The sequence below is a fragment of the Macaca mulatta genome, chromosome 9 (assembly GCF_049350105.2).
Source record: "Macaca mulatta isolate MMU2019108-1 chromosome 9, T2T-MMU8v2.0, whole genome shotgun sequence".
Taxonomy (NCBI): Eukaryota; Metazoa; Chordata; class Mammalia; order Primates; family Cercopithecidae; genus Macaca; species Macaca mulatta.
Window position 1 is genome coordinate 88,582,858 of NC_133414.1, and position 13,218 is coordinate 88,596,075.

The following is a 13,218-nucleotide window of genomic DNA, read 5'->3' on the forward strand; positions in this document are numbered from 1 at the left end:
GCTCTTTCAGACTTTTTGATGTAGGCATTTAATGCTCTTAGCACCACTTTTGCTGTATCCCACAGGTTTTGATAGTTTGTGTCACCATTATCACTTAGTGCAAAGAATTTTTAAATTTTCTTCTTGATTTCTTTGTTGATCCAATGATCATTCAGGAGTTATTTTATTTCCATGTATATGCATGGTTTTGAGGGTTCATTTTGGAGTTAATTTCCAAGTTTATTCCACTGTGGTCTGATAGAGTACTTACTATAATTTCAACTTTCTTAAAATTTGTTGAGACTTGTTTTGTGATCTTTCATATGGTCTATCTTGTGCTGATGAAAGAATGTATATTCTTTAGTTGTTGGGTAGAATGTTCTGTATATATCTGTTAAATTCACTTGTTCTAGGATATAGACTATGTCCATTGATTTTGTTGACTTTCTGTCTTGATGAGCTGTCTGGTGCTGTCAGTGGAGTATTGAAGTCCCCCGCTATTATTGTGTTGCTGTCTATCTCATTTCTTAAGTCTAGTAGTAATTGTTTTATAAATTTGGGTACTCCAGTGTTAGGTGCATATATAGTTAGGATTATGATGTTTTTCTGTTGGACTAGTCCTTTTATCGTTACATAATGTCCCTCTTTGTCTTTTTTAGCTGCTTTTACTTTAAAGTTTGTTTTGTCTGATAAACTAATATCAACTCCTCTTTGCTTTTGGTGACCATTTGCATGGAATATCTTTTTCCACCTCTTTAACTTAAGTTTATGTGAGTCCTTATGTGTCACGTCAGTCTCCTGAAGACAACAGAAACTTGGTTGGTGAATTCTTATCTATTCTGCCATTCTGTATCTTTTAAATGGAGCATTTAGGCCTTTTACATTCAATGTTAGTATTGAGATGTGAGGTACTATTCCATTCGTCGAGCTATTGGTTACCTGAATATCTTGGGTTTTTTTGTTTGTTTCATAAGTGCTGTGAGATTTATGTTTTAAGAATATTCTATTTTGGTGGATTTCAAGGATTTGTTTCAGGATTTAGAGCTCCCTTTAGCAGTTCTTATAGTGCTGGGTTGGTAAAGATAAATACTCTTAGCTTTTGTTTGTCTGAAAAAGACTGTAACTTTCCTTGATTTATGAAGCTTAATTTCACTGGATACAAAATTCTTGAGTGATAATTGTTTTGTTTAAGGAGGCTAAACATAGGACCTCAGTACCTTCTAGCTTGTATGGTTTCTGTTGAGAAATCTGCTGTTAATCTGATAGGTTTTCCTTTATAGGTTACCTCTTGCTTTTGCCTCACAGCTCTCAAAATTCTTCCCTTCATCTTGACTTTAGATAACCTGATGACTATGTGTCTGGGAAATGATCTTTTTGCAATACATTTCCCAGGTATTCTTTGAGCTTCTTGTATTTGGATGTCTAGATCCAAGCAGGTTTTAGATTTCTCTTCCTTCTCAAGAATACCGATTATTCTTAGGTTTGGTCATTTAACATAATCCCAGACGTTTTGGAGGCTTTGTTTGTCTTTTAAAATTCTTTTTCCTTTGCCTTCATCAGATTGGATTAATTTGAAATCCTTGTTTCTGAACCCTGATGTTCTTTTTTCTACTTGTTCAATTTGATTGCTGAAACTTTTGAGTGCATTTTGCAATTCTCTTAAGTGTGTCCCTCATTTCCAGAAGTTGTTTTTGTTTTGTTTTGTTGTGAATGTCTTTTTTAAAAAATTTATTTATTTTACTGGAGATTTCTCTATGCATATTGTGTGTCATGTTTTCAATTTCTTTAAGTTGGAGTTTACCTTTTTCGGGTGCCTCCTTGATGAGCTTAAGAGTCAACCTTCTGAATACTTTTTCAGGCAATTTGGAGATTTTTGTCTTGGTTTTGATTCATTGCTGGTGAGCTAGTGTGACCTTGTAGGGGTGTTAAAGAATTTTTTTTGCGTCATATTACCAGAATTGTTTATCTCATTTGTTCTCATTTGGACAGACTATGTCAGACGGAAGATCTAGGACTCAAGGGCTGCTGTTCAGATGCTTTTGTTCCATGGGGTGCTCCCTGGATGTGGTGCTCTCCCTTTTCCCCTAGGGATGGGCTTCCTGAGAGCCAAACTGCAGTGATTGTTATTTCTCTTCTGGATGTACCCACCCAGCGTAGCTACCAGCCTCTGGGCTGGTACTGGGGAGCATCTGCAAAGAGTCTTGTGATGTGATCCATCTTCAGGTCTCTCAGCCATGGATACCAGCACCTGCTTTGGTGGGGTAGCAGAGGAGTGAAAGGTCCTTGGTTGTTTTTTGTTAAGTGCACTAGTTTTGTGTTGGTTTGCCTCCATCCAGGAAGTGGCACTTTGAAAAGCTCATCAGCTGCAGTTGTATAGGGAGGATACAAGTTTGCCCTAGGTGGCATTTGGATAAGTATTCAAGTTTCTCAGGTGGTGGGCAAGGCCATAGACATCCCAGTGGATTATGTCCTTTGTCTTTGGCTGCTAGGGCAAGTAGAGAAACACCATCAGGTTGGGGCAGGGTTAGGCATGTCTGAACTCAGACTTTCCTCAGGTGGGACTTGCTGCGACCTCTGTGGGGAATGGGGGTGTGGTTCCCAGGCCAATGGAGTTGTTTCCAGGGGGATTATAGCTGCCTCTGCTGCATCACACAGGTCACCAGGGAAGTGGGGGGAAAGTCAGCAGTCACAGGCCCCACCCAGCTCTTATGTAACCCACAGCCCAAAAGGTCAGTCTGACTCCCCAACAGCACCGAGTTTATTTCCAGGCAGCCAGTGAGCACGGCTGAGAGCTTGACCAGAGCACAAACCTCCTGGCTGAGAAAGCAAGCCAACTCACATTTCCCAACTGTTCCACGGAGCCTGCAGTGGCAATCCACCTTTTTCAAAGGGTCTGTGGATTATCTCAGCTTTCCTGGTATGTTCCTGTTGTAGTTCTTGGAGCAATAGTTCATGATGTGGGTCTCCACATGCTGCTTTGTCCATCCGAGTTCAGTCTGCGTCTTTCAATGATAAACACGTTTTGTTTTGGAAACACAACCACCATATCATCATCAAATGTAACATAGTTGACAGTAACATAAATTACCAGTACATATTCCAATTTCCTAGTTGTCTCAGAGATAACTTGTTATGGTTGATATGTTTGAATAAAGCCCCAAACAAAACATATACACTGCTTTAATTTTTCCATAACAATACCATTCAATATACTACATATCTTATTATTTATTTGCTCATTGTGTATCTCTCCCATTGGAAGATCAGACTCAAAATGTCAATTATCAATATCAATTATACCACTTTTACTTTTTTAGTGGTTTCCTTTAAGTTTGCAATGTACACTTACAACTAATCCAAGCCTTCTTTGAAATAACACTGTACCATGTCATAGATACTGTAGTTACATTACAACAGGATATTTTCAATTCCCCCTTCCTCTATCTCGTAACAGTGCTGCCATTCATTTTATTTATCAGTAAGTGATAATCACTGAATATATTGTTGCTATTTATTATTTTAAACAAATAGATATATGTTGTGTAAATCATGAATAATAAAAATAAAATATATTTATTTATGATCCACATTTATCATGTGATTCAAATTTCTAACCTATTGCATTTTCCTTCTTTCCGAAGAACTTCTTTTAACATTTATTGCAAGGTAGGTTTACTGCCAACAGATTCCTTTAATTTTGTCTGAGAAAGTCTTCAATTTTTCTTCACTTTTGAAGCATAATTTCATAGATACAAAATTTTCTAGTTTGGCTATTTTTATTCTTCAACACATTAAATATTTTCATTCTACTCTCTTTTTGTTTCATGGCTTCTGAAGAGAAGTCTGATGTAATTCTAATCTTTGCTTTTCTACAGGGAAGGTGCTTCCCTAACACTCTGGTTTCTTTCAGTTTTGTTTGTTATTGATTTTATGAGGTTTGAACATTATATGCCTAAGGGTTGATTTTTTTTTTTTTTTTGGTGCCTGTCCGTTGTTTGGAGGTGTTAACTTTGAGAAATTCTCAATCAATATGATTTCAAATATCTCATTGGATTCCTTTCTCTTTGTCTTCATCTTCTGGTATTCTTATTATATATGTCACACCTTTTGTAATTGTTTCACAGTTCTTAGGTATTCTGTTCTGTATTTTTCATTTTTCGCTCTGTGCATTTTTTTTCACATATGTGACTTTTCAAAGTTCACCTCTTCACTGCACACTCAGGAGTCTGCAGCATTACCAAGGTGTCATCATACGCTGCATTTCAATTTTGGAGGTTTTGATTAACTTCTCCAAGCTCACTGATTTTTTTTTCCTCAGCTGTGTTCAGTCTACCAGTGACACCATCAAAGGTATTTTTTATTTCTGTTACAGTGTTTTTTATTTCTAGTATTTCTTTTTCATTCTTCCTGATATTTTAACAATATTGAGTTTCCATCTCTTTGCTTACATTACCCATCTACTCTTGCATATTGTCTACTTTTTCCAGTAGAATGCCTAACATATTAATTGCAGTGGTTTTTTGTTTGTTTGTTTGTTTTTCTGATGGAGTTTGGCTCTTGTTTCCAGCCTGAAGTGCAATGGCGTGATCTCAGCTCACTGCATTGTCCACCCTCTGGGTTCAAGCGATTCTGCTGCTTCAGCTTCCCAAGTAGCTGGGATTACAGGTGCCCACCACCATGCCCAGCTAATTTTTTGTATTTTTAGTAGAGACGGGGTTTTACTATGTTGGCCAGGCTGATTTTGAACTCCTGACCTCAGGTGATCCACCTGCCTCGGCCTCCCAAAGTGCTGGGATTACAGGCATGAGCCACTGCACCTGGCCGTAATTATAGTTATTTTAAATTACTGGTTCAATAATTTGAACACCTCTACCACATTTCAGTCTTGTTCCAATGCTTATTCAGTCTCTTCAAACTGTCTTTTTTGTCTTTTAGTACGTCTTGTAATTTTTTGAAAGCCAGATATGATGTATTGGGTAAAACAAACTGAACTAAGTAGGCATGGAGTGTGAGGCTTTATGTTTAAATGGCTAGGGCTTAGGTTGTATTTATTGTTTGCTACAGTTGTAGATGTCAGATGCAATAATTTTCTCTGATGTACTGTTTTTGTCTCCCTATTGTTTTGAGGCTTTTCTAGAGATTTCCTCTTAAATAAGTTCTGAGACATAGTTACATTACACTTTTATTATACAAAAGACCTATTAATGTGTTTGTAACATGTGGGGAAAGGTAAAGTATTCTATCATCCTATAATTTGGTCTCATTCTTTTAGTTTGCTTGTATATCCAAGCTGTGACACTCACAAATGCTTTTTAATAACGTTTTGTTTTGTTTCACTCTTTGGTGAACCGGAAAGGCTAGTAGGGACTGGGTGTTTCCCTTCTCTTGGGTCAATTAGGCCCTAGTAAAACCCCAGCTCGCTAGACTGTGGTAAAATACTTTCTCTCGAAGGGAGAGATTGTTAAGAAAAACAAAATTATCTGGGCATATTCCAAAATGTCTGCTTTTCCCTTCCTCCTGCTGAAACACAAGGAGATTTTTCTCTAATCTTCGCTGTGAGAACTTGTAGAGCTCTTAGAAGTTAAATTCACATAAATATGTGTCCCCCTCCCCAAGACTACTCTCTCTATCTGGAATTTTTAACTCTCACACTCACCCATACTGAGCCTCTAGCAATTTATCAATTACAGTTTAAGTTTTCCTACCCCAATACTGGTTGCCACCAAGGTTTCTGCTCCTGGGCTTCTGCTGCGGTTAATTGTGATCTCGTAATTTGGGTACCAGTGGTTTGTCCTGTGGCATCAATTCTCTGACGGATTTAAGAAGAGTGGCTGATTTTTAGTTTGTTCAATATTTCTCTTGTTGTGAGGATGGGAGTGACAACTTTCAAGCTCTTTACTTTTCAGACTAAAAACCAGATGTCTCTTGACTCATTTTTATCCTGGCTATGTATTAAACTTTTCTGCTTCTTAGCACACTTAGTGATTTTGTATTGGATCCTGGATGTTGTGATTTTATTTTGTAGAATTCTAAATTTTGTTATGTTTCTTTAAATAATGTTTACTGTATTCCCACATGTAATTAAACAATTTGCATATCAATTTGATCCTTTTGAGTCTTGAATTTAACCATTTTCATCAAGTGTAGACTATAGCTTTTCCTTTAGGAGTCTTTGATGAATTGTATAATCATTCAGGTTTCTTCATGAGGCTTTGGAATTTACATGATGCCAAATTCAGTATAAATCCTGGGAATTGGCTGGGCATGGTAGCTCATGCCTGTAATCCCAGCACTTTGGGAGGCAAAAACAGGCAGATTGCTTGAGCCCAGTAGTTCAATACCAGCCTGAGCAACATGCCAGAGGTCTATCTTTATACAAAATACAAAAAATTAACTGGGCAAGGTGATACATGCCTATAGTCCCAGCTACTCAGGAGGCTGAGGTGGGAGGATTACCTGAGCCAGGGGAGGGTGAGGCTGCAGTGAGCTGTAATCCTACCACTGCACTCCAGGTTGGGTGACAGAATGAGACACCATCTCAAAAAAAAAAAAAAATCTGAGAATTGTTTGGTTTGCACCCCCTGCCCTCCCACCCTACTAAATTTTCTTTTCTCAGAAGTTGTTCTTTGTCCAACTTTGTGTCACTCTTGCATGTGCAGATTGGTATTTAGTCAAAGACTCAAGGACAGACACACACATATTTCTGGAGCTATTTCTCTGCATATGTCCCTTTCTCAGTAATCTGCCTTTCAAATTATAGCCACCTCACCATTTCTGGTTTCCAATTGCTGTATCTCCAAATCAACAAGGCTTCTAGACTATGTTTGGACTCCCCCTCCCTGTGCCATAGTTTTAAAATGCCTCCAGGCATAAAGCCAGGGCAATTGTGGAGCTCACTTTATTTGTTTATCTTCTTTCAGAAATCACAGCCCTGAACTGTCTGTTGTACAATGATGGAAGACAATTGTTTCATATATTTTGTACTGTTTTCTAGTTGATAACAATAGGAGGGCATATCTGGACCCTTTTACTCTTTCATGGAAGGCAACCTTTCTTCCAGGAGTGATTGGCATCAGAGAAGTCCATTCTTTTCAGAGCAATTCCCACTAGGTCTCACAGAAATTAGGCCTTCTTATCTGCCTCTCTTCATTCCTTGAAATTAGCACAATAGATAACATCAATATATTTTGAAAAGCCTGGTTTATTCATTCTGAAAAACACCATATGTGATACTTCTACAATACAGTCAAAATTGAGCTTTAGAAATTTCAATCCAATTCATTTCAAGATCAAATGAAAACATTGCCATGACACCTTCTATCTCCTGGGTCTTTTTGACCTCTGCCCCAATTATGGAAAAAGAATTCATGCCCATTATCCAAGTACAGTAAATATTTTTTGGAATTTAATCAATCTAAATGTTAACTTGGAAAACACATTTTTCCTAAGGGAAACATAATACAATAGGATGAAATGCCAACTAAAGTAAAAATAGCTTTCTACATTATTATGGAGAACTGTTCAGTTTTTGGGTCCACATTTTCTTGAATCTCTCTATTTTCAAATTTGCTTTATCTTTGAAAAACTTCAAGGTTTATCAAAGTGGTCTTTCAGTGCAGAGAACATCTGCATAATGACTTTATGTTCACAAATCATATAAAAGGAGAATCAGAGAAAAGCCTGAAGCTTTTAAGTATAGTTCTTTCCAGTGTATGACATCTCCAACAAAGTTTTAGAGATTCACAGGACTTATTCTAAGCCCTAGGTTAAATCACATTTTTTCCCTCTGCCTCCAGCAGTCTTTTTAAAAAGGAATCTTTTCAAAGAAAGTGGCCAAAGAAGGAGTGTCCAATTATGAGATGAAGGCACACGAGGATTTCTTCCCCTCTTTCAGGATTTTTCGTTCTCTCTCTTGTTTGGTTCAGAGGCATATAGATTACCTCAATCTAATCCTGCCACCATGTAATCAAGGTTCTGGGTCAAATAAAGATGCATGAAATTGAGCAAATTCTCAGATCTCCCTTTCTCATGTGCAAAATAATAGTATTACATAGCTCACAGGGCTGTTTTGAAGACAAGGTGATTTTTTTAAGACACAAAAAAATAGATATATCTCTCTTTGCTTTTTTATGATGCTCCCAGTTTAGCGTTATTGAGTTTTATAATCATATATTCTCTGCATGTATGTGTTCTAAAACCACGTTAAAAAGGTGTATCAGAAAACCATTTCAGATTAAAGGTTTTTGAAATTTTAAAGTCTTTTCTGATATGGGATAGATTTTTTTTTTTTTTTTTTTTTGCGTAGAAAGTCCTCTGATGAGAGAACTACATATGATCAGGCCTATATGTGCAGAGAAGAATAGACTTAACAGTGTTGCTGGGATCTTAAATTAGAGCTTGCTGGTGACTTCATGAAAGATCAAAGTATATTATTATGCAGAAGTATCAGTGGTCACCTCCTCCATGATCAATAGTTCAGTTCTTCTCTGAGTAAAGAAAGAATGCTACTGAGTGTGATTCCACCATCAATTGCTTCTATCTCTTGATTACTTTGTTGCCAAAAGACTGAAGCTAGAAAGCAGGGTTATGGTAGAAGCCTCGAACATGACACCTGATGGTTCCTGCCTCCTGGTATTCACATTCTTGTCTAATCGCCTCCCTTGAGCATGGGTTTCATTTAGTGACCCACTTCTGATGAATAGAATATGGCAGGCATGACAAGATGTCATTTTCAAGGTTATAAAAGACTATCACTTCTATCTTGACCTCATTCTCTCCCTCCCTTCCTCTCTCTCTCTCTCATCATTTATCTGGTGGGAAGCCAGTAGCCCTTTGGAGAGGACAAAGTGACCAGAACCTGAGGCCCACAAATAAACACATGGATAAGCTTGAAAGTGCATCCTCACCCATTTGATTCTTTGGATGAGACTACATCTTGTTCTAACCCAATATGTATGTTCTGCCAGAGGCTCTCAGCTAAGTCATGTAAACCAGGTTTGAATTCTTGGCCTACAACTGTGAGATAATAAATTTTGTTGTTTTAGACTGCTACATGTTGAGGTCATTTGTTAGGCAGCAATAGGTAACTAGTACAAAGATCTACATGATGTTATGATAAAACCAAACTAAAAAAACAAAAAAGGTCTATTAGTCTTTGACTCTTCTATAGGTCAGAAAACTTGGGTGTTAGTCCTGCCTCCATCACTAATCAGTTGGTGGGCCAATCTCATCTTCTTTCTGGGCTTCTGTTTATCCATTTTAAAAATAAGGGATTATATTAGCTTATTTTCATAGCATATAGTTTTCTATTTCTTTTAGGATCTATACAGTGTAAGTAATCTTTCACTCTGTTTCTTTCTGTCTCTGTCTCTCTTTCTGTGTGTGTATGTCTGTATCAATATAAAAACCATGTGTATATAAATATAAAAACTACAAAACTCTGATGAAGAATACAAAGAAGACATAGATAGATAGATAGATAGATAGATAGATAGATAGATAGATAGATAGATAGATGATAGATATTCCATGTTTATGGATAGGAAGACACAATATTGTTAAGATATCAGCCTTCCTAATTTGATCTACAGATTCACCACAGTTCCAGTTAAGATCCAAACAAGTTATTTTGTGACTAGCCACAAACTGATTAGATGGTTTATATGAAAAGGCAAAAGATTCAGAAGAGCCAACACAATATTGAAAAAGGAAGAAGAAAGTTGAAAGCCTGACGTTACCCATCTTTAAGATTTACTGCAAAGCTACGGTAATCCAGACAGTGTGATATTAGTGAACAACAGATAGATAGACCAATGAAACAGAGTAGAAGGCCAGAAATAGACCCACACAAACATAGCTAACTGATTTTTGACAAAGGAGCAAAGGCAATTCAATAGAGAAAGGATAGTCTTTTCAACGATGGTGTGAAATGACTAGATATCCATATGCAAAAAAAAAAAAAGTCAATTTAGATTTTATAGCTCTCTTAAAATGTAATTGAAAATGGAACATAGACCTAGATGTAAAATGCAAAACTGTGTGACTTCTAGAAGACAAAATCGAGTAAATCAAGCTGACTTGGCCACTGTGATGACTTTTTAGATGTAACAACAAAGGCACAATCCATCGAAAAGTAATTGATTACTTGAACTTTATTGAAATTAAAACCTTCTGCTCTTCAAATACATTGTTAAGAGAATGAACAGACAAGTGACAGACTGGCAGAAAATTTTTGCAACACGCAAAGGAAAAAAAAAACTGTTACCCAAAATAAGCAACTTTTAAAACTCAACAATATAAAAAAAACAACCCTTAAAAAATAGGCAAAAGATCTGAAAAGACACCTCACCAAAAAAGATATGCAGATGGCAAATAAGCATATGAAAAGATGCTCAGCATCATGTATCTTTAGGCAATTGCAAATTAAAACAATGAGACACCACCACACCCCTATTAGAATAGCTACAATCCAAAACACTGCCAATACCAAATGTTGACAAGGGTGTGAAGTAATAGGAACTCTCTCATTTGTTGCTGAATGCAAATGGTACAGCCACTTTGGAAGATAGTTTGGCAGTTCCTTACAAAGCTAAACATAATCTTAGCATATGATCTGGCAATCACGTTTCTTGGTACCTAAATGAGTTGAAAACATGTCCACACAAAAATCTGCACTTGAATGTTTATTACAACTTCATAATTGCCAAAATATGGAAGCAACTAAGGCACTTTTCTTTAGGTGAATGGTTAAACTATGGTATATTCAGACAACAAAATATTATTCAGTGATAAAAAGAAATGAGATCTTAAGCCCTCAAAATACATGGAAAAACATTAAATGCATATTGCTAAGGGAAAGAAGCCAGTCTGAAAAAGCTACATACTCTATGATTCCAACTATGTGACATTCTGGAAAAGGAAAAATTATAGAGATAGTACAAAGATTAGTGGTTTTCAGTGGGCTAAGGAGAGGGAAGGAGGGAGGGATAAATAGGAGTACAGGGGATTTTTAGGGCAGCGAAAGTATTCTGTATGATACTCTGATGGAGAATACATGAGATAAAACCCATAGAACCATTCAATGCAGAGAGAGTCCTAATATAACTATGAGATTTAGTTAAATAATCGTGTACCAATATTTACTCATCATGTACATTATAACGAATGAACCACATTAATGCAAGATGTCAGTAATAGGGAAAACTGTGGTGGTGGGGAATGGCGAAGAAGAGGAAGTATTAATATATGGGAGCACTCTGTTTCTGGTCAAATTTTTGTAAAACTAAAATGGCAGTGGCCTCCATAGTTATGGTAAAGTATCCTTGTTCTTCTTGGTATCAGTAACAGTCTTTAAGGTATTTTATATCTTCTAGGTATCTCAATACATTTTATTATATGTGTGCTATGTTGGTTGAGAGGACTCAGAGGATAGATTGGTTCAAACCTTGTCTCCAATATCTACTAGCAATAAATTGTTAGCAAAGTTACTAAACTCATAAACCCTGATTTTCTTATCTACACCATAGGGATAAAACGTCTGAGCTTTGAATGGCTAATAATCATAAAACACAGAAAAAATGCCTGGCACATAGTAGTCACTTAATAAATGTGGACTATTATTTTGGTTATATATCACTCCTTTGGTTTTATATGTGGCCTATGTGTGTGTCTCTGTTTTAATGCTCCAACCAGGAGACAGGTCTGTGTTTTAAATACTTTAACTATTTCAAAGAGCTAAACAAAAATCTTTGAGCTAAGCAGTACACCTTGCTTGTACTAGATGCTTAGTAAGTATCCGTTCATAATGATTACATGACGACAAAACAGAAAAATGGTTGAAAGGAAATAAGAAAGAGAATTTTTTCAAGATGATTTTCTATTTGACACATCAATAAAAATAATTCTATTTTTCACCAAGCTATCTGGAGAGACATTTTCATCCACGCCTTTATCCCAAGAGGACTTTTTTCTTCCTCAGTGTATTTATATATCAGCATTCAATGTCAGCTTGATTCTTCTCTTAATAACTTTAAAGCAGAACTAAAAAGACAAATCTCTGTCACAAAGAGAATGTACTCTCCAGGTCTTCCTGGATAGAACACAACAGCTGTGCCAACAAGTGAAGGGAGGAATGTTTAAAGGACAATTCTGAATTCTGGTTTGGAAATGCCTTGTTTCACAGATCGTTGATGGTGCAACATTTCATTGAATTAGATATTGACTACCAACAAAACCTAGGAAGCACACACAAGTAAAATGTATCTTCCTTAAACTCCAAAAATAGATGATCAAATTGAATACCTCTAAGTTGAAGATTGAATACAAGTATATCAATCACAGGATCCATCAATTTCTCGAGTCTAAGGAAAGAATTCCATTCTTCCTTTTGAATGATGTAATACATTTATAAATAGAGATGTTTGGATCACAATTTTTGAGTTGCATGAAAGAGAGAATGTCAATGACAAAGAACTCACATTTCTCAACAATGTCCCTTTGAGTTTCCTTCCTTCAACAAAAGCATGTGATTCATTGGTAAATAACTGCTTTATTTTTGATGTGCCATCCAAAGGACCAAGTTAATAATTGTAACTATAATAATAATAGCTGATGCTAATGACGTACTTTCTCATTGAATTCTCCATACCCTGCAGGGTAGATATTATTATTGTCTTTCTTTTGCAGAGAGAAAACTGAAGCTTAAGGAAATAAAGTAAATTACACAAGGCCTAATTATTAAGTGATGAAACAGGGCTTGGATGTATCTGGATTCATAGTCTGCTGCTCCTCTAGCTGCCTGGACTTCACCCCAAAGTAATTGTGCATTTAATTCTTTATTCCCTTCTTTCTCTTACCTCTAATCAACACTTCACTATGCTGTGTCCTGTTGCCCCAAAATCTGATTGCTGATATGACAATGCATTCATCACAACTTATCCCAACTAAAATCTTAGCCAGTTAATTGTTGCTGCTCCACAAAAACATACTGCCTGATATTCAGGTTAAAAACATGAGCGCCTATAAATAGTACCAAGGGAATTTCAGAAACCTCGGTTATAGAGAGAAATATCTTAGCTTTGAGAGGTGGAGGAGCCTCCCTTCACCATCCTACCACCACACATGGAAGATACATAAATGGTCTTTGTTGATTTTTAAAGATATCACCACACAATTTGGGAACCAATTGCCTATAGGTGCCTCCTCACATATGGTAAACAATATAAATGTTAATGACACTAA

The 13,218-nt window shown here is 36.5% G+C and overlaps 1 non-coding gene across 1 annotated transcript; it reads right to left on the minus strand.

Annotated features, from left to right (window-relative positions):
* Positions 1-4,144: 4,144 nt before the first annotated feature.
* On the minus strand, positions 4,145-4,236 carry LOC114670213 (small nucleolar RNA SNORD55/SNORD39). Its single transcript, XR_003719695.2, has one exon. It is a non-coding gene; the product is annotated as a small nucleolar RNA SNORD55/SNORD39 (small nucleolar RNA).
* Between the last annotated feature and the right edge of the window lie 8,982 nt (positions 4,237-13,218).